This window comes from Poecilia latipinna, unplaced genomic scaffold (assembly GCF_001443285.1).
Source record: "Poecilia latipinna isolate Pla-1442-1.1 unplaced genomic scaffold, P_latipinna-1.0 Scaffold2674, whole genome shotgun sequence".
NCBI lineage: Eukaryota > Metazoa > Chordata > Actinopteri > Cyprinodontiformes > Poeciliidae > Poecilia > Poecilia latipinna.
In genome coordinates this window covers 3,711-27,500 of record NW_015115290.1, presented here as the reverse complement: position 1 = coordinate 27,500, position 23,790 = coordinate 3,711, and the positions used below count along the sequence as shown (strand labels likewise).

The following is a 23,790-nucleotide window of genomic DNA, read 5'->3' as shown; positions in this document are numbered from 1 at the left end:
TGGGTTTAATCCAGCAGCTCCATCACTGCTGAAGCTGTTTGTTTTAAGGGAAGTTTCAGGAAAAATGGAGTGCAGGAAATGAAAGAGGCGGTGTTACGTTGAGTTGTGTGACTGTGGTCAGAATTTTTCTACATTTCTTTTTTCTATTGCTGTAAACACCAGATCATAAAAAAAGCATCAGAAGATGAAGATGATGAGTTCCACAAGCAAACGATGTGGCCTTCTGTACAAAAATACAAAAAAAAAAACAAAAAAAAACAAATCCGGTGTGTTGTAGAGGTGTGCTTTACTCTTTTTCTCCTGGATGGACCTCACGTAAGTAAGTGTGCAAGTGTGTCTGTGTGTGTGAGGGAGTGCAACCCATTCTCCATTTGTCCATAAGATTATGAAGAGTTCATACAGAGTTCATCTGCTACGGATACAGCGGCAGCAGCACATCTTTCAGCCCCTCTCTTCTCCATGCGGGTCAAATCGAAACACCCTCAGAGATTTTGTTGTTTTTTATTCAGCTGAGAGAAAAAGTTTCTAAACAGTGAGTGAATAAACGGCCTGCGGCAGCTTTTAGCATCATAAAGGAAGGAATAAACAACAATTATGCCTTTAACTCTTTTTTTAGACATGGGCCGGTTATTCAGGTATCAACTTTTCAAATCAATTAAATTTTCTCTGAATACGTTCCTACGATCTGCAAAAGAGAAAGAACCAAAGTGACCAGATTTTTTCCCCGACTTTGCACGTTAATAGAGAAACCTTAACCTTTCCCTCCCCCGCCTGCTGCTGCACACTGCCAGTCAGCTGACTAAAAGAAGGGAACTACACTTTTCATTCACTTACAAAAAAACAAATATTCTAATTTTGTAAATATTTACAATTGTGAAAGTAAAAACTAAAAACTGCTTGCTGGTTAAAGCAGCAGATATTCCAACTAATTACCCGGCCAGTAGCATATTATTATATTTCCACTGCTGCTCAAGAAGACAGACAATAACATAACTGTTTGACATTCTGCAAAAAAAACTATCACTTAGTTCTGTATCAGGTTTTTATATTTCTGCTTAAGTCTAATCCTCCTAATCAGAATAACAATGAATAAATATTATATGTTTATATATCATTCCTAAAGTACAAATCAGTATTATTTACTTTAGCAGCTTTAGGTTTAAGAAAAACAATTAGATTAAGTTATGCATTTTATTTATTGTTTACCAAGCTCATGACTTTATTTATCATCATATTATTTCCCCCCCTCATAACTGTTTGGATAATTTATTTCATGCTACATGTACCCCCCACCTTGCTGCTGTAACATTGGACCTGAGCCCAAAGTGAACCCTGATGGGTCCCATCCGGAGGTCCCTGAAGAAAATACAGCTGTTCGGAGTCTGCGTTCAGATTATTTACAGTTATATAACTCTGTCCTGAATAAACTACAAAATTCCTGCTTAGCTGGGGGCTCCTTGGGACACACAGGAGGAAGGAGGCGGAGGGGTGAAGGAGGATTAAAGTTTGAATTGTGTTTAAAACCGGTTTCCACACAGAAAAGAAAAAAAAATCCCACTCGTGTTAAGGTTTTCTTTTTGTCGCTTACCCGCAGCCCGTTTGGGAGCCTGCTGCTTCCTCCGTGGCATTTTTGCTTTTCTTTCTCTTTCTGGAGTCGCAGCTCACTTCACTGTGTCCAGGTGAAATCTGAATGCGGTCTGTACGATAGTCCATGCATACACACGCGCGCACACACACACACTCAACCGCACGCACACGGAGCAGAGAGTGCGGAGTGTGTGTTAAGTCTCTATTTCTCCCTTCCCGAGTTGCTCGGTGCGTTTTTTTTTAACAAAAAAAGAAAAAGGAAGAAAGAAAAGAATCCAAAGAAGGGATCGTTTTCAAAAGCGAAGAGCAGATGTTTCAACCGCGGGCTCTCTCTGTTCACCTTCCTCTTCTTCCTCTTCCTCCGGGCTGCGAGTCGTCTCTTTTCACCATCCGCTTTTGTCCATCATTTGTACGTTGATCGATGTGTGTCAGTCAGTCAGAGAGTCCGGGCAGAGCGGCTGTTGTGGTTTTCTTGAGTCCGTGGATAAAAATGTGCGCGTAAAAATGAAGAAAAGGCGTTCTGGTAATGGTACGGTGGATTACGCACGGTGCAGGCGGAGGGGGAGAGGCGATGCCAGCAGACATCGATCCATAGAACAAACTGAACATTAAAAACTCCTCCCTCCTCGCCTGGACTTGATGATGGCAGCGAGACATTTGTTACACTAGATAACCATGAGTTTATTAAAGGAACAGAGGCCAGAGAAAAGACACGGGAGCCGGGGCTGTGTGTGCCGCGGCTGCTTTCTGTCACTCTCTGCTTTTCTCTGGCATTTCTGCCTCACAGCTTCCGCTCTGCTCGCTGGAAGAAGTTTGAAATATCTCAAAAAAAAAGAAAAGAAAAGAAAGAAAGAAAAATGAATGAGGTTGCTCGAATCACACGCCGGTTGTAAGAACATTCAGGTGCATTTCAATAAATTAAAATATTATTGAAAAGCTAATTTATATTCATTACAACATGCAACTCCGTCAAATGCATTTCACACACAATTATGTATTTCGAAACATTTCTTTTAAGTTACCTGGGAAAAAAAAATACTTTTTAAGAACACAATGATCTATAAAACGTAATTGCTAAGGAAGGTGGAAGCACACAGTGTTGCAACTATATGGATAGAAAGTTGAGTGGAAGGAAAAAGTGCATATATGATAAAAAAAAAATTGACATTTCATCTAAATACATCATTAAAAACTGAACTTTAAAATGACTTTTAATACAAAAATGTTTTAACCTTTTAACGGCCTTTACACTCACAACAATGACTGTTACCTTCACACTTATCTGCACATTGCGAACAATCCACAAGTTATTACTTATATTTATATTTAAGTACTTATTTGAGGTGAAACAATAAGACTTACAACAAGAGAGGAGAGAATATGTCTGGTTTCCAAGAATGAAACTAGAACACTAGGATTACCCATTTTCATAAATAAAAGTTTAACAAATCATTAAAAATAACTTTGTCCAAGTTTCTCCGGTCCATTTATTTGTATTAGGTTATAAAACAAAATTTTATTGTGAAAGACAAAACACCGTATGAAATCGACTTCACAATTATCTTTGATTAGGCTAAATATTTAAGATAAAAAAATAAGTCTGTTATAACAATAAAAGGCCATTTTCTTTAGCGCTTTAGTGCTTACAGTCTAATGGGGCAACCACTGGCCATCAAAAACGTGTTCAAGAATAAAAAGATTGATAACGTTTTTGTTGTTTCAAGTGTGCCACCCCTGACATGATGTCACCCTGGGCACTGAGCCATGTCACCATACCAAAAACTACAACTAGTCAAGCAGAGTCTTTACTCTTATATCTATAAAAATTTTTAGGAATTTACCAAAACTCCAAAAGCAAAGCCAATCAAAAGTCATACATACAGGAAAATAAAACAAAGGATTACCATAGCTCCTTTACTAGAAGTGACGGAAAAGGAAAGTGAAAGTTGTTTCAGTTTACTCCACACCAGGCTTTTATTCTAAAACTGTTTTCTTCATACTCTTTACACCTAAAACAATATTTTTCTAAAGCATTCTTTCACACCACATCCTCCATATGTGGTTGTTGCCCCACAACGGCTCGTTTCTCTTTTAAAAGCCTCTCATGACCTAATCAAATATGAAGCTGAGGTGATGGATGACTTCATTTCAGAGAGACAACACCCCTCAGAGATCCAGGCTCGCCCCGCATTACAAATGGCTTCCTGATAATATTCCATCACCCTATTTTGTGTCTGTCACTCATTTCACCAATGATACCCGAGACCTCCCGTGAACTCCACCTGAACTTGTGCGATCAATCATGGCTCAGATCAAGCTTGAGCCTTACCTGTTTGACAGCTCCTAACACCCTGTGTGTACACAAAGCATACGCGCGGCGTGACAGCCGTTGCAGCGGTGCCCACCGCCGCCTCACCTTATCTCTCCATGAAAGGCCTCGCTCCACTGCAACCCACACCCACGCTGTATTCGTCCCACAGCTGCCTCTCCGCGCCTTTACTCCCCAAACTGTGAAAATAAAAAAATAAAAAGTTTCTCATCATTTACAACTTTTTACCGGCCAGTCATGCGTGACATCCGTGTGCAGATGGCGGAGTCTGTCATCCTTTGAGTCTTGATGAGCTTCTCCTACAATCACACGCCTGCCATTCGCATACCTGGCTGCGTTAGGATTTTACTCAACATGTTCCTTTTTAGTTGATTTTTTTTTTCATTTATAGTTGGTGGAAAGAACCTGTGGCTTTCATCACACTCATTAGCAAGCAGAGCTGCTTCTCTAACAAAGAACAACAAACAACACTTTGACCATAATTTGCATGAAAAGTGCCCTGCACATTTTTTGGGACCACTGATAAAGATTTGTAAAAAAGCAGTAAAACATAGTGATCTTTATTTTGCAGAAACATTCCACGTAGATTTTTTATTTTTTTTTACTTTAACATTTTTATTCTCTGAGATGAAAATTTCACCTTACAAAATGTCTTCTTTATTTTTTTCTAAATTAGATTCGTCCCTGATAATTGTAGGATTTGATTAGTGTCTGTATACATTTAGTGATCCTTCACTTACTGCACAAAGGCCTGTCCTCCTAACCGCTCTTCAGAATGGGTAAGACAAGAGAACATGCCATACATGGATATTGGAGTTAATGAAAATGGCTGCACAAAAACACTGGCAGTGTTTTCAGTGCTCACAAAAACTTTTGAGTTACAGTTTGGAATATAAACAGCTCTAGAAAAAATTAAGAGACCACTGCACTGAACCCCATTGAAAACTTCACTGTTATTCCACCAAATGTTGATTTCTGAACTCTTCCTGTGTTAAAACATTAGTATTGTTGAATATAAACTTGTTTTCTTTGCATTATTTGAGGTCTGAAAGCACTGCATATTTTTCGTTATTTTGATCATTTCTCATTTTCTGCAAATAATACCAAGTCTTTGCTTGGAATTTCAGAGACATGTCGATATTTCACAGAATAAAAGAACAATGTCCATTTTACGCAAACATATACCTATAAAAAGTAAAGTCAGAAAAATTGATCATTTTAAGTGGTGTCTTATTTTTTCCAGAGCTGTTCCTGCAGTGGGTGTTGTAGCCATCTTTGTCATTTGCATATTTTATCATGTACTGTAATGATGGTAAATAAAAAAAAAGCATAGATACAATAAAGATACAAGTGTGCCCTCAAACCACTTTTATCTTTACTACCTCACATTTGCAGGAAGTTGCTATGAAACTCTACTTAAAAGTGACGCTGAAGTCAAGAACACAATGACCCTCCAACTTCCTGCTGTCGTTTTCAAAGTCCTGTTCATTAAAGCTCTCATGTCCTACATCATTCTCAGATTCATTATTGGCAGACGTGTCACTCCTCTTCACCAGTAGGAATCATAACAGCAGCAGCTGTAACCTCTCCAGCTCCAGGCAGAATTTACTGAGAATGCTGAAAAGTTATTTTTGATTATCATAAATTTATTAGGAAGTTGCCTGAAGTATAGCAGGAAACATCTGAAAATATCCACAGATATTTTTTTTTAAATAAGCGAAATAGTGTCCTAAAGGGTTCAAAATGCTTAAAAATGTCACTAAGTAAACCAACATGTGACAAACTCGTAAGTATCACTAAAAAAAATGGAATTACGGATTGATAAAAAAAAAAGTTTTGCGTTTTCAAGAGTTAAAACTAATTTTAGAATAAGGTTAAAGGAGAAGCAGGTCGGTCAAAATGTCTATTTTTCATCTGACAAAATTAAAATCAGTCAGTAATGTCAGACTGTCCAGTGGTTTTTCCCAAACACTACTGTTTATCTTGGCATCATACAGTTAGGTGAAACATAATGGAGGAAAATAAAAGATTTCTAAAGCTAGAATTGCAGCAAAAACGTTCACTATTTATTCATGTAATTGCAACAAAAGGGGATTTTATCAACTTAAGGCTTCTCTTTATGTGTACAAAGAGTGGTACAGGGTGTTGTATGTAAGCCTGAGTCAGTTCTGGAACAGTAAGCGTGCCCTCATTCCTTGGAAAACCAGCCATAACACCTCGGAAGCACGAACAAAATCTGCCTTTTATTTACTGTCAGCAAGGTGGTTTTAGAGCAAATCTTTCATTTGCACACTTTTAACCTCTGATGTTTGCTGTACGGTAAAGTTTGACTCGTCTTCACAGTCTACTTTGTCCTTAGACAGCAGAACCGTACCCATTAGTATTAACGTTAGTAGTGGAGTTACCCTTGATTGTAACTCCAACATTCAGTAGGTAAGCTAAAAACGAAAACAAAAAACAAACAAAAGAAATGTAATATGTTTGAAGACATTTAAGGTGACAATGTTTGATGTCAGTTTCACACAGTACATCATTTATTTTCAAAGAATGAATAATCTGAGAGGGTTATAACTTCTGGTATGTGCCTACAAGTTGATTTAGATACATAATAAAAATTTTATGACACTTCTTATTTATAATTTTAAAGTTAAAACACATGACCTGTCCTGAATATTACATATGTATACATTTGTTAAAGGAGCAGCATTATGTATTTATCAGGCACAAAGTGTCATTTTAAAGCTGAATCAAGTAACTATGTAATCTTCAGTTGTTATAAAAATGCTATACAGATATCAAATATGTCTTAAAAGAAATTTAATGTTCTTGATATTGTGCCACTGTCTCTTTAAAAGCTCTTGTTCTTTCTGAAACTCCGCCTTCAGGAAGTCATCACAACATGACTCTTCTATTAACATTTAACGTTTTTACCAGCACTGGACTGAGAAGCAGCTCCTATAATGAGCCCAGCAGGTGCTCAGTTCCACCAACTCTTTACAAATTGTTGCTGGCTAGTTTGAAGGAGCTGAGTGAGGGTTTGAAGGAGCTGGGGAGGGATACTCTGAGAGGCGGAAACTGCAGATCCAAGGAGGAGCGTCTTCGTTCCACCAACCTTTTTACACACTTGAATGGTTGCCATGGTAGATTAATGAATTTCTCTAACATGCATCAAAGAATCAAGGCAACGCTCCAGGTATGTTTTTGATCAGGGAATAAAATTATAACATGATGGAAAGCTCCAAAAACTAAACTTTACATAATACTGCCACTTTAAATATTATCTACAATCAAAAATATATTTGGTTTTTGTTCATGTTTACGCTACACTTCTGTAAGCAGACCAAACCACCTGGACAATCTTCTGCAGTTGCAGCTCGTTTGCAGCACTAACCCATGAGGCCACCCAGTATGAGCAGAACAAGCTATTCAGCAAACTGAACAAAACAGTTCAAAAAAAGAAATTCAGACATGTTGTGGTTACACAGACACAGAGTAAGGCATTGCAAGGACTTAAAAATGTCCCGATCACTTCTACAGTATTTCCTCTGTTTTCCCACTGCAAGCAAACCCCATCACACTTCACTTGCAACTGAGCTGAGGGCTGTTTGGGCTGGACCAGAGTTTAGATGAGCTTTCACACCTGTCCAAACAAAGCAGACAATCCTAGGAAATAAACTCTGGTCAGTGTTAAGCAGACTGAAAACTATTAAAGGACCCAAAGAGTTGTGTTGGTAGGGGTCCAAATCTCCAGAATGTAGAACAAGCTGACTGGACGAAAATAGCGATCAGAACCAAAACAAATGGAAACACGGTATAATATGAAAAAATAAGTAGGTAATATTAAATTAAACAAAGTTAAAACTGAGATTTGAGCAATTTCAGCAATATTTACCATAGTTTACTAAAATAGTTGCTAGTTGCCAAGAGAAACAAACTGATGTGCAAGTGTGAAGTGCACCTGTTAATGGAAGATAAATGAAAAGAGATTGAACAATAAATCAATAACGATATATAGACACATGATCAACATCAATAGATAACACGTCTGATAGAATATTCAATCATTTAACAGAACTCCAATCCAGAACCGCATGGCATTCTGGGGGATGTAGGCAGTGGAAAGGCTTCAGCTCTGCAAGTTTGGTGGAATCAACTAACTCACTGCCTCTTTGGTTACCTAGCATCTCACTCACTGGTTACCTAGCAACAACTTGTTGAGTAACGTGCAGCAGCCATTTCACATTTTTCCACCATTCCTCTTTACTGTTTAAAAAACAGCATGGAGTGAAAACTGTGGATAAAACAAAAAAAGGTTGCATCACTAATTTGGCAGTGTATTAGATATTTAAAACAAAAAAGTAATCAGTTATTGACATTGACTGATATGAAACGATATATCGTGATGTGATTTTCAGCCTTATCCAGCACTGCTGTAGCAAAATAGAAAGAGAGTCATACAAATAAGTTTGTAAATTGAAAAGAGGTAAATTGACCAAGACTCAATTCTCCTGGTGTGCAGAATCGTGCTGAGTCTCTCTGACATGAATTATATTTCCTTCTCAGCTACTAAAAGTGTATTGCTAATTAAACAAAGACATTGGATATGAAAAGAGAAAAACATCCACTCCCTCTAAAATTGCACAAGAAGCAAAATCACAATTCATAATAAAAGATTTGATTTTAACCTTATTTTGCGTTGAATACATTTATATTACAGAATCTGTTACATACCTGCTGTGTCTCCCTTCTTGTTTTGGCCTTTGAGCCAGGTCATAGCAGCAGCTTGGAACTAGCTAGCTTGGAAACATAGTAAAGCCTTTAGCGGCTTAGACACATATTTCCCCTAGGAGTTGGAAGCAAGCAGCACAGACCTAAAAACAGACTGAATATTGACATCAGGTAGTTAAAAACACAACTGCAATTGAATACTAATGTTGCAGCATTTCTCCTGAATGAATAAAGACAAAGGGATTTCCTTCTATGCTAATCATGGCACCTGTCCAACATATTTGTAGGAGCATTTTGTCTTTATGGGCTGATGTCTTTATTTTAAAATTTTCAGATAAAAACAAATATTTTCTTTTTTTCTCAAAAGATTTCTGTATTTCTAACATCTCTTTATGCAGTAAGGGCACCGTCTGAAACCGTCTTTACTTTCAGCTGCTGCATTCAGAAGACGGACAATGCAGCAATTAAGCTGTGTTATTCCTTTTTCCTCATCTCTGACATTTGTGCCTGTCTCCTCCCGATCGAGCTTTTCAGACGAATTTAATTGGACGAATATGAGCTCTCATGTGCACTTAACAAGGAATTCAGACGGTATCCTAGAAAATCTGATGTGAAATGTGTCAAGCTTTTTCAGACTGTCATTAGAAACTGAACAATTGTGAAATGGCTACATTTCCTTTCATTACAGATGTGTGGTTTGGAAAACTCTCCAGTAGGTATGAGTCCTTACGGGATTTCTCTGTACGATAACCTTGTATAAAAATACCAGCATTTTATTACATCACAAAAACTGAAAAAAAAAAAAAAAAGAATCTAACATGATCTATTTGTTTCTACTGCTGCTAAGACAACATACTGGCTATAGCAGTTATAATATGTTATCTTTAAAATGTACATATTATAGAATACTATAGCCTATTTTATAACACACAATGACAATAAAAGGAATTCTGATTCTATATCATATTATAAATCAAACAAGTTTATTTGTATAGCATATTTCAGCAACAAGGTAGTTCAATGCGTTTATATTATATTATATTATATTATATTATATTATATTATATTATATTATATTATTCTGGTTAATGTAAGATGGGGCTATGGAGCTCTATCCTGGACAACATTTCTGCCATGTCTCTTTCTGGTTTTCGTCTGATGACAATTGGCCTTAAATAAGGCAGTGAGACCAGCAAAGCTTTTATTTTTCAGGTTTCTTGTTGATATGCTCTTGGAGTTATTTTAATTTGGATACTGTGAAGGATTTTTTGATTTGTTCTCCATTTTTGGCCAATGGGTCTCTTTTTCACGTTGCTTTTTTATTATTAGATCTTTTGGCCTATTTCATGTTGACAGACAGGTTCTCTTCACCTTACACAGATTTGAATGTAATCAGGCATTAGTGTAGGTACAGAAAAAGTAAAAACAGAAGAAATCCGTAAGATAAAATACTTTTTCACAGAAAAATACAAGACACCATAGAGCTGCTCACATGAGGAGATTTCTGAGCTCTCTCTGAATCCTAAACACCTGTAAAGCCTTTGGCGGATCCTCTCTGGTCAAATTTGAAATTCACCACAGTTTTTAATTTCTTAAAGCTCTCTTCACGTTGCGTGGTTAAAAATTTGTTATATTCTCATCTCAATAGGGAGTCTAATTATAATACCTTTGTCACAATCAAAGGAGGGAGGCTTTAAAAAAAAATCCAACCTGTCTGTTCTCTAACGATGAATTTCTATGTACAGCAGACAGCCTGTGATTGAAGTCTGGTTTCATAACATTCAAAGAAGTGTCGACAACATACACCTACAGCTAAAAGCAGCAGCTTGATTTCAGTTTGTTAAGGCTTGTGAAACCTTACCAGTGCTAAAAACAAAGAGCTGTTAAAAATTCTATGTCTTATAAAAAAATCTGAGAGTTCCAGCTGCGTGATTGACAGGTGGTTAAAAATAAAAAATCCCCAAGCAGGACGCCGTTGCAGCAATTTAAAGACAAAGACTTAATAAGAACATGTTTTAAGTTTGAGGTGTAAAGAGAAAGAACATGAGACCAGATGAGACTGATCCGTAAACAAACAATTAGTGCTTTTGAATTGCTGTCATCGACATATAGTTTTGATGAATACAGTAGATCATCACAAACCTGTAGTGATTTATTCTAATTATTGTAAACAGGATTTTTCTTAATAAATTGTATTTCATAATAAACTGGATCCCTGGTGAAGATCCAGTCATCGTCTATAACCATTTGTTGTGCAGATAATTTTTTTTCCCCACCATCTTGTTTTATCAAGCTTCTGTTTATTTTGACTTTGAACTTAGGTTCACTCATAGCATGAATATTTGAAATAAAAATAATGTTTTTTTAAAAGATATTTCCTGCTATGCAACTTTTAAAAATTAAAATCAGACATTGAATTGAAATCTGACTTTTTTTTTTCAAAATGGGAAAAAACAAGTGAACATGCTAATTCTAATCAGATTAAATATTGTACTCAAGTAATAGTAAAAATATGTTTTCTAAGAAATTACTCAAGTAAAAGTAAAAACATATTTGGTAAAAAGGCTACTCAGGTACTGAAAAGCAAAGAATCATTTCATATTTAAAAATTACATCATCAGACAGATTAAAATATTATGTGGAAAATTAAAATAATATAAATAGTAAAAATACTAAATATCAAAATCGGGCAAAAGAAACGTTAACAAAAACTGCTTGTGTATAAAGAACATAAATATCTTATTTGAAGATACTTTATTTACTCAAGTACAAGCAAAAACTACAGCATAGTAAAAATACTCCAAAAATTAACATTTTTCTGAAAGGTTATTCAAGTAAATGTAAATGAGTAAATATAACTAGTTACACCCCAACTCTGAACTGAATAATTCAGGTAATGACTATGTGAAAATAACTACCGGCCTGAACTTGCCCATATCTACAGTTAGAGTAAAAGTATACACAAATTCAAAGCAAACTCAAGTTTGTTTACAGTAAAGAGGGTGGTAAGAGACAAAAGATCAAATATCAGGCGTGGGAATAAACATGGAAGGTGCAGTATGAGGAAATGTTTCGTGTGTCTGCAAAATGATGCAAAGTGTCCAGTTGGACTGAGAAGAAATGGGTATTTCTGCTCAGACACCCGGTTCTGCAGGGACTCCTTCCTGTAGGAAGAACGCATTTACGCTGAAAGCTGGTGAGAATGAAGAAGCCAGAGTGAGTGTTGCTGCTGTCGAAAGTGCAGTTAAAGGAGCTTTGTGGGACTCAGCATGTTTGTCCTCAGGGCTGAATGTAACAGATGACAGAGATCATTGGAGCTTTTTTCGCATCAGTCACAACTCTCTCCTTTCCCCAGTTTTATAGTGTACTACGGAGATGCAGACACCGTTGCGATATTTGTTGCGCTGTTTGTAACTAATGTTGGTAGCTGACAAGGAGCTGCTTGTCGCTCTAACCATGACACATGCTAATACGTCTCACTCATTCCTCTCTTATTCCATTGTTTTGGTGACTATTTTTGATCCTATACTGCTGCAAGCAGTCTGTATGTCATGAAAGGGAACTTGCACAGATATATAAATATATATGTGTGTGTGCAATTTTTATCCAAGCAGTAGAATCCCAGCACACACTGCAAAAGGCATTTTTGTGAAACACAATGGTCACAACAGCTATAATGATGTCGGCATTTTAGATCCTAAAAATTGTAAAAGGAAACAGAAAAAAGACCCGATGTTCAAAATAAAATGTTACATATTAAATTGACACTAAAAGCTAAGTGGTTTCTTTTGCAGTTTGACTCGAATCTAGTTTAAAAATAAAATATGTGGAAGTAGTTGGAGATTAGGGTTATGGCAGAGAGACTTGAAGATGATCACCACAGATAAACTGTTAAAGTAACAGTTTGATAACTGTAAGGACAATCAAGTTTTTTTCTTTATCATGAAGAGGGGTATAACACATTTTCAAAGATGTTTAATCAAATGTAAATAAAAATTTGATTAAAAACTGAGAAATTGTATTTTTCTATTAAAATTTAACATTGTTTTATTATCTTTTAATCATTTTAATGAGATGCCAGGAACAAAATTCTTGGTTGATTCATCACTTTAAAACTAAATCTTCCAAGGGAACGAAACGTTTTGAGGTTAATTGCAGTTACAAACCTCCTGCCCTTTGTGGGAGTAAAACTCCTCAGAATCAAAATAGAAATTATACACATATTTATTGCACCTCAAAGGATTACAAAACATGTTTTCTTGAGCAAAACTGTTGTATTGATAAATGGTATATGAAGACAAAGAGGATTTTAAGTGAAATGAATTTTAAAAAAAGCATGAAAATGAATACATTTATTCCATCTTATTTGTTTTAGCTAATATGTTTAATATCCACAATTTGTTGATAAACAATTTGAGTGTTTTGTTTTGTAGTTTCATAAATGTAAAAAAAAATCTAAATATACCAGATTAAGAAACAAATAGTTCTCAAGAGGGAAGTGGATCTGTCCAAAGAAATCAGTGTGACTCCTTGGTCAGTATTTATTCACCTGTCTCCATGGTAACTAATTGTTAATGACTGGGGGTACTCTCTGCTGTTTTTTTTACTTCTTCTAGTTTTATATGAGATATGCACCACAGCATCAAGATAACAACCACTGCTTTATAGTCCCGAGATATGCTACAAGCCTGCTAGCACAGCTAGCTTTCAATCCATCCAACCCATGTGAGGTTGAGGTATTTTGCAGTGAAAGATGGGCCGTCTTTGAATGTGCAAATCTGGACATAACTGATGCTTCAACCTCCTTTTCAAAAGTAAAAACCAGGTATTACTTTCCTTTACTTGCTATTTGCATACAATCCAAACAAAAGCCAATAAAGTTTGTTCCTCTAATATGTCAAAATGTGGTCCAAGGGTAGTGATACTTTGGCAAGGCATTGCATCTATTGTGAAATTACACTATGACCCATGTAATAGTACGGCACACAACTTACAACACACAATCCACGCTTCGTCATAAAGCATTTTTCTGTAAAAATAAATAAGAGTTTGAAACTGAGTCTGTCAGCCTTTTTCAGAACAAGTAAAAGCAAATGGGACATGCACGGAGGATTAATGGCCACCTTTTTAATTTAACCTAATACCACCCATACAAACACCCTTTCTTACAATGCTGCTTGACCTATTTCTTCTCATGTAATATATCGTTAAAGCAGCCTTGTGAAATAGCTTAATTATTCATGCTTGATTTCAAAATGAAGAGCTTTGAGAACATGGCTCCACGGGAGGATTGACACACTCAGCAGTGCTCTTACAAGCACACACACTGAGCCACACTGGGGCCCCACTTGCTCCGAAGAAAGAAAAAAAAGAAAAACCTCACACAGCCTTGACTGACTTCGTCCACCGTGTTGTGCACAGAGCATTAAAGCAAGAGTGAAGATAAATGCGCTGTCAGCGGCATTAATGATTTATTTCAAACATTTCTCTCGATCCAATAAGGTTACAATCTCTGGCAGGTAATTGTTTACAGAGAAATAGAGGGCATTTGTTTGTTTTATTGAGCACTGAGCAGAGTGAATGCGCTTAGCTCAGAAATGGACGCTTCGTCATAAATATCAATTCAGTGTTTGAGTCTTCTGTGCTTGTAATTCTCATCGCACCCAAAACTACAGTAAAAAGTATCTGCCCCTCACAGGTTTGGCTTTTTTTCTGTCAGACTTAAATGTTTCAGGTCACAATATATATATATATTTGTTTTATATCAGATAAAATTAGAAAATGCAAAAAAAAAAAAAAAAAACATTCAACATTTTTACAGAATGATCCGGTGTGAAACAACAATTGCCACCTAAAGCAAATAACTGCTTGTACCATCAAGCATTTGTGATTACAGACCTCACTTTTTAGGATTTTCTAATAAGTGAGGATGGAACCACGAAGAGAGCAGACTTCATGGTTCCATCAGTTACGCCACGTCATCCAGGTTCTGGAACAACAAAGCAGGCCCAGACCATCACACTACCACCACCATGTATGACAGCAGGGACAACGTTCAAACTTTGAATCCTACGTTTGTTTTTTGTTTTTGTTTTTCGTCAAATGTAACCAGACGCACATCATGCAAAAATCTTTCACTTTTTTCTGATAAGTCCACAGAATATCTTAGGTATCACCATCATGTGTTATTGTGTCCTTGTTGGACTTGGAACTCCTGTCATAGTGGCCGTTTTGCCCAGATTTTTGCTCATTGTTGAAGTACTCTTGGAGTAATTTTGGTCAGTCTGCCACTCCATTGGTCCATCTTTTCTCCATTTGTGGATATTGACTCTTACTGTGGTTTGGGGAAAGGGTTTGAGTTGAGGTTGGAGACGTCATTATGTTGTCCTTATGTTATAATGCGAGAAATTTACAAGAAAATACAAACATAGGAGCACAGCAGGAAAGAGGGGTAAAATATAGTAGTTTCCCGGCCAAAATGGGAGACTTGTCAGGTATGGTTACAGGCAAAGCAAATGAACAATAATAACCCGATGATAAACGAAGGTGCAGAGAATTGGATGGAAAAAGAATGGGGTTAAATACTGATTCTTCAGTATTTCCTCCTTTACTCCCCTTTGCCAGGGCGTTGGGTCTTTTTGTTTGTAGGGTCCGAACAGCTACGCACCGCCCTCGCTGCTACATGTGCAGTTAGGTAAAGCATCAGAGCAGCCTGTCACTTGTCCCTTGCTATTGCTTTAGTCCGCGTCGACAGTTGTGTCCACCCTGGGTTTGTCAGTGTCTATTCAGACCTGACCTGTCTTGTTCAGCTCATGGCAGAGGATGCTGATGGACATTTCCAGTTCTCCTTCTCAGTGTCCATCACTCAGGAGCGGGATGCATCTCTGACGCATCTTAGTTTGAGCTCCTGAAATTTGTTGACAGTTGCAGAGGGTGGTCTGCAGTTCTGCCACCCTCAATTACGGCAGATGTGATGTGATTCTGACTTGAGGGATGTAGGTTGCCTGCTGTGCATAAATGTTCAATTGCGGTCGATCGATATCTTGCTAATAGGTTTTGAAAATTGAAAACAATGCAAATAGAACAGATGTGCAAACCCCGCTGAGGGATTTTGAAAAACAAGCCCAAAGGGCTAAGTGAAGGTTGGGTAGGTGACATCATTTATTTATTTATTTCCAGTCCTGGCGGATTAGATTCATTCATCCTCTTTCATGTTTGTTGCTTTGCTGCCAGTCAGTCGCCTGTTTGTTCTCTTAATTTCCTGCGAGTCGCTGATGAAAAAGAAGGAGTATTTAATTAGCACTCCCTCTGTTCTGCTGAAACTGCTAGTGTGCTTTTTTATGGGACCAGGAGAGGAGCTGAAGTCTCTTTCTAATGGAGATGGAGGCAATCAGATAACCAACACTGCCACCCATGCTCTCTTTTCCTCTTCTCAAAGAGGACAACTTCAGCTTTTAATAAACATGTAATAAGAAGGAAAACAGCTGGTAGCTGCATCACAGATGGCGTCGTTCTTGGCATCTCCAAGAAAGGGACCGCACGTACAGATGGCTCATTATTCCAGCATTTGCTTATGCATATTGCACAAAATTTTATTCCAATGCTTAACAACCAGTGTAAGCAATACAGGTGTTGCTATTTTTCACAAGGCTCCCCTCGCAAAGCGAAATAAGCAGACGGCGTCTTGGTTTGGTCATGTCTTTTGATGTGGATCAAACTCACACGAGCCTCTAAGAAAAAAAAAAAAAAAAACTTCTCTGCATCAATATTTCATTGCCGTCTCTGTTTGTGAGGAGCGCCACGCTAATCTGCACTCAGGTGCGATTCGTGCCTAAACCAGCTGTCAGTCTTGCCGTGACTGCAGCTCTGTTTTCAGAGTGCACCTTTGTGTCGTGGAGGTAACAGCCTGCGAATACCTCAGCGGGTCGTTGATTAAGACAGAGGGAGAGGTATTGATCACAAAGCAATGGCAAAAAAACAAGAAAACCCAAACCAGGCACAGCTGGCCAAGAGCAAAGCTAATGACCTGGATCAGGCATCCTTGACCTGTGTAAAAACATTTGGACCGAGCATTTTTATGCAAAAGCACAAACTTCTAACCCCTTTGCATGTTTCTGAACTTTTGCATCCTCTGTGTATTATTTATATGCACTCAAATAGAAAATGTCACTGGTGAAAAATAATTTGACTGAAAACAAGGCGAAGGATTGCGTCCCATGAGAGAATAATATTCTTTTGTCGAGGCTTTTTTTAGGATGACTGTTTTAAATTACAGATGCTCTCTAATTGGCCACGGTCAAATAAAACCCGCCTAATGAGGCATTGCATTCATTTGCTTATTTCCTTTCAAGTCGTTTCCCTTTGTATCTGAGAGCAAAAAGTCTGCTCTTGTGCTCGCTGTTGTTTCGGGTATTCTTAGTCAAAAGACTCTCGTGCCTCCAATGAATATGTAAATATTTATTTTTTCTGCAGCAGAAGAGCTGAAACAGTGAATTTACTCATTAGCTATAAAGAGCAACACTGCTATCGCACCACTAGTATTATGAACACCAGCTGCCTTTTGAAGGATAATTCTGAATTTTTTAAAAGTGAGTTTATGTTAGGAAGTCATAAGCAGTTGAAATATTTCCTACAGTAGCTAAATCTGTTAGTGTCTTCATTTTATAGGAGTCCAGATTCTTCTATTTGTACCCTAAAGTCGGATTTCCGGAGGTCATTAGAAGGAAATACAACAAGAACATCTTCTAAAGTCGGCATTCTGACTTTGAGGTCACAAAGCAACCCTATTTTCAATATGGCTTCCCTCACTGTTAAACTTAATGAAAGCTGCAGATCTAAACTGCTTATTAGCACTTCTGACAATCGGCATATAATTTAACCAAATGTACGCATAGAGGTGTACGACTAATATTGATTAGCATGTTTATTTACTGTTTAGGCTGGTTTCTAATATGTAAACATGTCTATAATATGCACATATGTATATTACTATTATTATTATTAGTGCACAAATGTAGTCTGACACAAAAAGAAAGAGTAGAGGTAAAGATCACAGCTCTCAGTCAGTTCGGACACTCGGTCAGGAGATACAGACTGTAGACCAAAGAAGATCTAAGGGGCCTCCTTGTGGACATTTTCTGGGGTCACCTGACGAAGAGGGGACTTCGGGGCAGATCCAGAACCTGCCAGAGGGAACACTTTGGGTTCCCTCTGGCAGCGACGGAGCGACTGTAGATGATCTTCTGGCAGCGATGGAGAAGAAAATCTGTTCCCTTCTTAAATGAGTGAAAAACAACAGGAAGATAATCTGAACTGTCCCTTTAATGTAGGCATTAAAAAACAAAGGCCTACATCTCACTTACTGCAATCTCCATTACGTGATGAACTTAGCTCGGACTCCTCCTTTAACGTGATGATTAAGTGTGCTAATCACAAGTGAGAGCGAGACGCAGACACTTTTATTCCTCTGCATGTGTGTGCGAGCGTGTGTCCTGAAACATCCCAGGGATTTTCTTTCAGACCTCCTCACACTTGACACTCCATGTATGCTGGAGCTGTCCTGTCCAATTTATAACAGAAGTCAATGTGACCTTTATCCTGGCAATGACTATAATGTACTTTAGCACATGTCAGTCTCAGGTCAGGATCATCCCCTGTGTCATATGTTTTGTCTTGCATGTAGCAGAGCCACTGGGGACGTTCTGCTCCTCCTCTGGGCTGCAGCAGGTTCCACTTTAAAGGGAAAGCAGACAGGTAATAGCTGCAGGAATCATGTAACATGTTATTAGAGGCCTGTTTAATAGAATAAGCTGTCATAGATCCTTTTCTTTTGCTCTGTTATATCTTTGTCAAGCATAATGCATTCAGTACAAACTGCTTTAAATCCTATTTTAACAACCGCAATGAAAAAAAATTCCTATTATTGTCTGCAGCCAATGCAGAAAACAAAGGAGGCCAAAAGGATTTAGCGTGCTAAAAAGCATAGGTAGGCTGCACAAAATAACTGTCACATGTTTTTGGCTCTGATTTCTCCCCTCATACTCTTCTTATTGCTCATCAGCTAACTTGTCAGGTCTGCTACATCCCTTTGATGGCATCACTGACAATTAGCAAGACGATGCCACACAAAACCATCTGGACAGGCACATCTCTCGTTGCTGAGGGAGACAGTTCCTGGTGTGACAAAAATAAATCTCAAGGTCAGTGCTGTCACTTTTTAAAAAGTATCAGATTCCTTCAGAGGTAGATTTATGAGATTGGATTTATTTTGAGAAGGTTTACAGGCTAATGACGAGGTGTCTGAGGCTGCTGAGCAGAGAGGAGGAATTAAATCAGAGAAGTACACAAACCTGGCCCTGTTTTAGTTTTAGAAAATGTTTTATCCACATTTATAGACACAGGGTTGGGAAAAAAATATTTGCCCCCTTTCAGATTTCTTCTAGACCTGCTTTTACTGACACACTTTTTGTTGTTTCCCACTGTCAAAGAATGTTAATATTAGACAACGTAAACCAGAGTGAAAACAAAACCGTTTCCAAAGAGCAATTTCATTTTTTAAAGCTACAGAATGTAACTTTTATAAAAAATATGCTTTTTACATGTGTGTGTGTCCAAATATCATGACAGTATGAGACAGACAATCTGTGAAAAGATGAACTCTTCCACTTTTTCCCTGAGTTAAGAAATGCACCGCTCCCGACCAAAAACGACCAATCACAGCCAGGAGGAGGGTCTTCACAATGTCAATCAACTTCATGTACTAGCTGCTAAATGTGCTAGAGGCAAAGAAACAATTTATTATAGGAAAACTGTTTTTAGCTATATGGAAAGGGTAACAAAGCCATTTCTAAGGCTTTGTGAACCACAACGAGAGTTATCATCCACTATGGAGATAAGATAGAACAGTAGTTTACCCTTTCAGCAGTGTCTGGCTCAAATAACTTAGCAATCAGGTTCAAAAGGAACCCAGGATAATTCGCAACGTCCTCCAGGCCTTGTTTGCTTACATTGATTCAACAGGAAAGAGACTGAGCAGGAATAGCATCAATGGAACTAAAACAGAACAAACAGGCCCAACATATATTTACAAGAAAATAACATCTGGATGACCCCCAAGGCTTTGGGGAAGATTCTATGGACTTTTTGGAAAGTATCCAGCCTTATATTTAGTGTAAAACTAACACAGCATTTAAGAAAAATGACCATCATATCAATAATAAAATAACGGTGGAATACTGATGGTCTGGGGCTGCTTTGTTGCTTCAGGACATGGATGACTGGTCATAATTAATGGAACCATGAATCAGGTCCAGAGACATGAAGCTCAAGCACCCTTGGGTTATGTAGAGGGACAATGATCCAAAACCCACAAACCTGTCAGGTTCTTTGAGCCAAAGAAGGCTTGGAGTGACCAAGTTAAAGTCTGGATTCAAATACAAGGTATTCATCCTCAACAAATCTCCAGTGCTCCTGAATTAAAGTGTGTCTACACCAAAACAGTGGACCAGGATTCGTCCAGTTTTATGGAAGAACAGACAGACAGACAGGCTGCTTGACTACAAGTCTAAATATGATAGACCTGCCATGCCATTTTTCCAGGACACTCAGAACAAAAGATCAATTATCAAGACGAGTGGGAAATTGATTTTTCCCCTGCCCATACGCAGCACGTAAATATATGATGCTTTGACATACCTCTTTATATTGGACTTGAAGGGCCCCGGCAATGAAAGTCAGATTGGATATAACTCTGTTAAGGCTCACTCAAAGCAGCACAAACTCAGCACAACAGCAGGGTTTGAGGTTTGAAATGTTTCTTTGCTTTGGTAAACAGCAAAACTGTTACATGCACTCAAAGAGATATTGAACCATATATTTTCTGTTAAGGTTGACTCCAGATTTTGTGTGAATCTTTTGAGTCCTTGTCCTAACGTAATAATTCTGTTTCTTTTATTTCTTCCAAACCAGTGACCTTTATCTGTTTCATGAAACAAACCTAAACAAACAAGAATTTTCTCAGGTCTTCCATGAATGAACCTTGCTTTTACAGGGAATTAAACAATAATCCTAAGTCCTTCTGCCTCAGCGGTGTCAAACATTTTAATTTTGAAACCAGAAATAAGACAAAGAATTTTGTTTGTATAATTTCGGTCTACTAATTCAGATAATTAACGGCCTTGATTTCTGCTTTCACGGCGGTTTATTAAGCTATCAGGGCAAATATACCTAAATCTGAGCTAATTTTGCAAATTTTGACTAGAAACATAATTATCTTTTTTTTTACTCACATATTTGTTTGTTGTTTTTAATCAGATTTTCTTGCTCAGTCAAAGATGAATTTAATTCTGAATAAAGTTCATACTGTTTTGTTGATGGATTTTACTTTGTGAATCTTTCCATTTGTTATGCAGAAAGGTTAAATAACATGTAACTTTAAAAGTAATTTAACTAAACTGTACATGAATTTAGGCTTGTCTGTCAAAGTGAACAATAAATGCACACAATGATTTTATTTTTTTTTTAGAATTATGTTACCCATTTAGACTGCCTTGTTAATGTCCTTTTAAAAACAGCTTTTCCTTGCTTATGTTTAGAATAAAAGCTTCTAACAGAATGTAATGTTATTTTTGATCAGCCCTTCACTATTTCCAATGACTTTATTTTTGTCGACTGGCTTTGATCAAGGTTGAAGGGGCAAATGGATCATTAAGCAGAAAGTAGAACACACTGTCATTGTTTTGAAGAACATATTTTATGCAAGCCCTGCTCTTGCAACAGTAACTCATCCACAGCTCTTCCGCCATAGCATGGTCCCATGATGCTTCTCCGCTTGTGTGTCCATACATCATGTTTGTACATGCTGTACTAGAGCAGATCCCCTACAGAATAAGCTCCAGTGTGTCATCCGTGCAGAGTTATCCCTCACCACTGGCTGACCGTGGCATTATTCCGATGGGGACTGTTTGACTAATAAGCATTTTCGTTTCACAAGCGCTAGCTCTAGTCAATGCTGCTGCTATGGAAATATACAAACTATCAGAGGACACCTTGGATGAAAATGAAAGAAAACGTGGCCAGCGCTTTTAACAGCAGTAAAAAGATTTCTCACAACGGTCAATAGCAAAATATCTACACTGTGTTTTTAATCGAGAGATTTGCAGAATATGCTGTGATGATTCACACATCATTGCACTTTTTTCTGGCTCAGGTTCTACAGAAGAGTTCTGGAGACTCAAACATACAATAGGTGTCATAAAGATGTAAACACAGTGCTTGATTTGAAATGCATTAAACCAAAAAGAGAAACTCTGCTTCCACATTTCAGTTGCTCACCTCTCTTTAAGAGGGATACTTTACAGTTAAGAAAGTGTGGGCATTTACAATGAAAACACAGGGGAATTACGTGTTCTGCAGATGTTACGTAAATGCAGATAAACTAAAAAAGTACATGTTCTTTAGACTATATTTAAGCTAAATCCATGCATTTTATAGCATGAGTGGTCCCGGGAAGCCGAGGTTAAAGCAATCAGCTAGTCTGCAGTATGTAAATTTATATTTTGAGTGTATAGAGTCTCTGAAGTATTGGAAAATGATCTGAATATCTTCAGTGGTGTGTTTCTGTTTTACCGTGCTCAAGTTTAGTAGGAAATCCAAAATAAATGACCTTATGACCATCTCTGCTGCTAAGTCACTGTTTTTTTATAACCACCAGTGTCAAAAATATTTCAACTCTACGATAAAACCTGGATCTTCTCCTCCCACTCACAGTAAAAGATATCATATCACTTTTTTTCCAATTATTGGCTCTGTGAAATTGCAGTTTTACTCATAAATTGTATTCAACCTTGAACTTTTTCTCAATTTGTTACAGTAGAACCACAAACTTCAATGCAGTTCATGTAATAGACCAGTGTAATGTAATGTATTATTATCAATGAATGAATGAATTTAGTTAATAACTAGTTCTATGTGGTATATCTATCTGCTTTACATAGCCATAGACTTAGCATTCCTCCAAAGTCTTCTCTACAAAATAGCTCATGCTCAGTCAGATTTGACAGAAACGCTGGTTAACATCAGTTTTCAAGTCTTATGATCCTCAGTTAGATTTAGGTCTGGGCCATTTTAACATACAGATATGCTTTGATCAAAACTGACTGAATGTTTAAGCTGAGCAGTGTGAGTTTTCCTTCACACATGGCTGCTTACCGGCAGAAAGCCACAGTTTGGGGTATGTGGCTCAGTTCTCAATGTAGTTGTTCCTGGTTCAATTTCCTTTCTCTCTCTGCCCTTCTTCCTAATGAATAAATGGTAAATGGAAATGCTATTGAGAATATCGTAATATTTAATATTTTAACACAAGAATAAAGTTGTAATTTTATGAGAACTCAACAAACTGCGTTAAAATGAGGCATACTGAGCATCTTGTGAAGCTATATTTGGCATCGGTTACAAATAAGGAAATACTTAATCTTTTAAAGGTAAAGGTAATTTTATTTATATAGCACACATCAGCATCAAATAATTACACAGGAGTTTGAAACGATTGTGTAAACGATGTCCGGTTCAAATAAAGAACCACTGACTTGCTGAGCTAGTCACATCTGATTTTGATTCTACTGAACTATTTTCTTATTAAAACAACTTTTTTCTCAGAATTTTCCAGCAGTATTGCGTCTTTATTCTGCTGATAGAATAACTACTCTCAGAATATGACAGTTCTCATAAAACTATGAGACTTTATTCTTGTATTGTCTTTTACATCTTAGTCTTCCCCTAACAGTCCATCATACTTGCTTTACTAACCTCTGCCGCCAGTTTTCTTTTTTACTGTCACAAACTTCTCCATCTTTCCAACAAGGACGTAGATATGTTTCAAAATGTCCGCGCTTGTCTCCTCCTCCATCAGTGGTCACTGTCGTTCTTTCGGCTACTTCTTCTACTGGCCTGAACAGGCAGCCTGTTGATTAATTTCAACTCTGCTGCCACCTATTGACCGGAGATTTGTGTATCAGTCAGGCATAAATAAAGACAATAAAGTAAATCCGCGCTCCACTATTTGAGAAGTACTGCTGTTGGTGACGGCCATATTTTTTATAAGTTAGGTGTGTTGACATTTTCAGACAAACAGTGCTCCGTTATGTTAG

The 23,790-nt window shown here is 37.5% G+C and overlaps 1 long non-coding RNA gene across 1 annotated transcript; it reads right to left on the bottom strand.

The window, feature by feature from the left end:
• Window positions 1-4,009: 4,009 nt before the first annotated feature.
• On the bottom strand, window positions 4,010-23,567 carry LOC106938719 (uncharacterized). Its single transcript, XR_001422684.1, has 3 exons — window positions 23,450-23,567; window positions 22,853-22,940; window positions 4,010-4,095 (listed from the first exon to the last, which is right to left on the bottom strand). It is a non-coding gene; the product is annotated as an uncharacterized LOC106938719 (long non-coding RNA).
• Window positions 23,568-23,790: the final 223 nt, after the last annotated feature.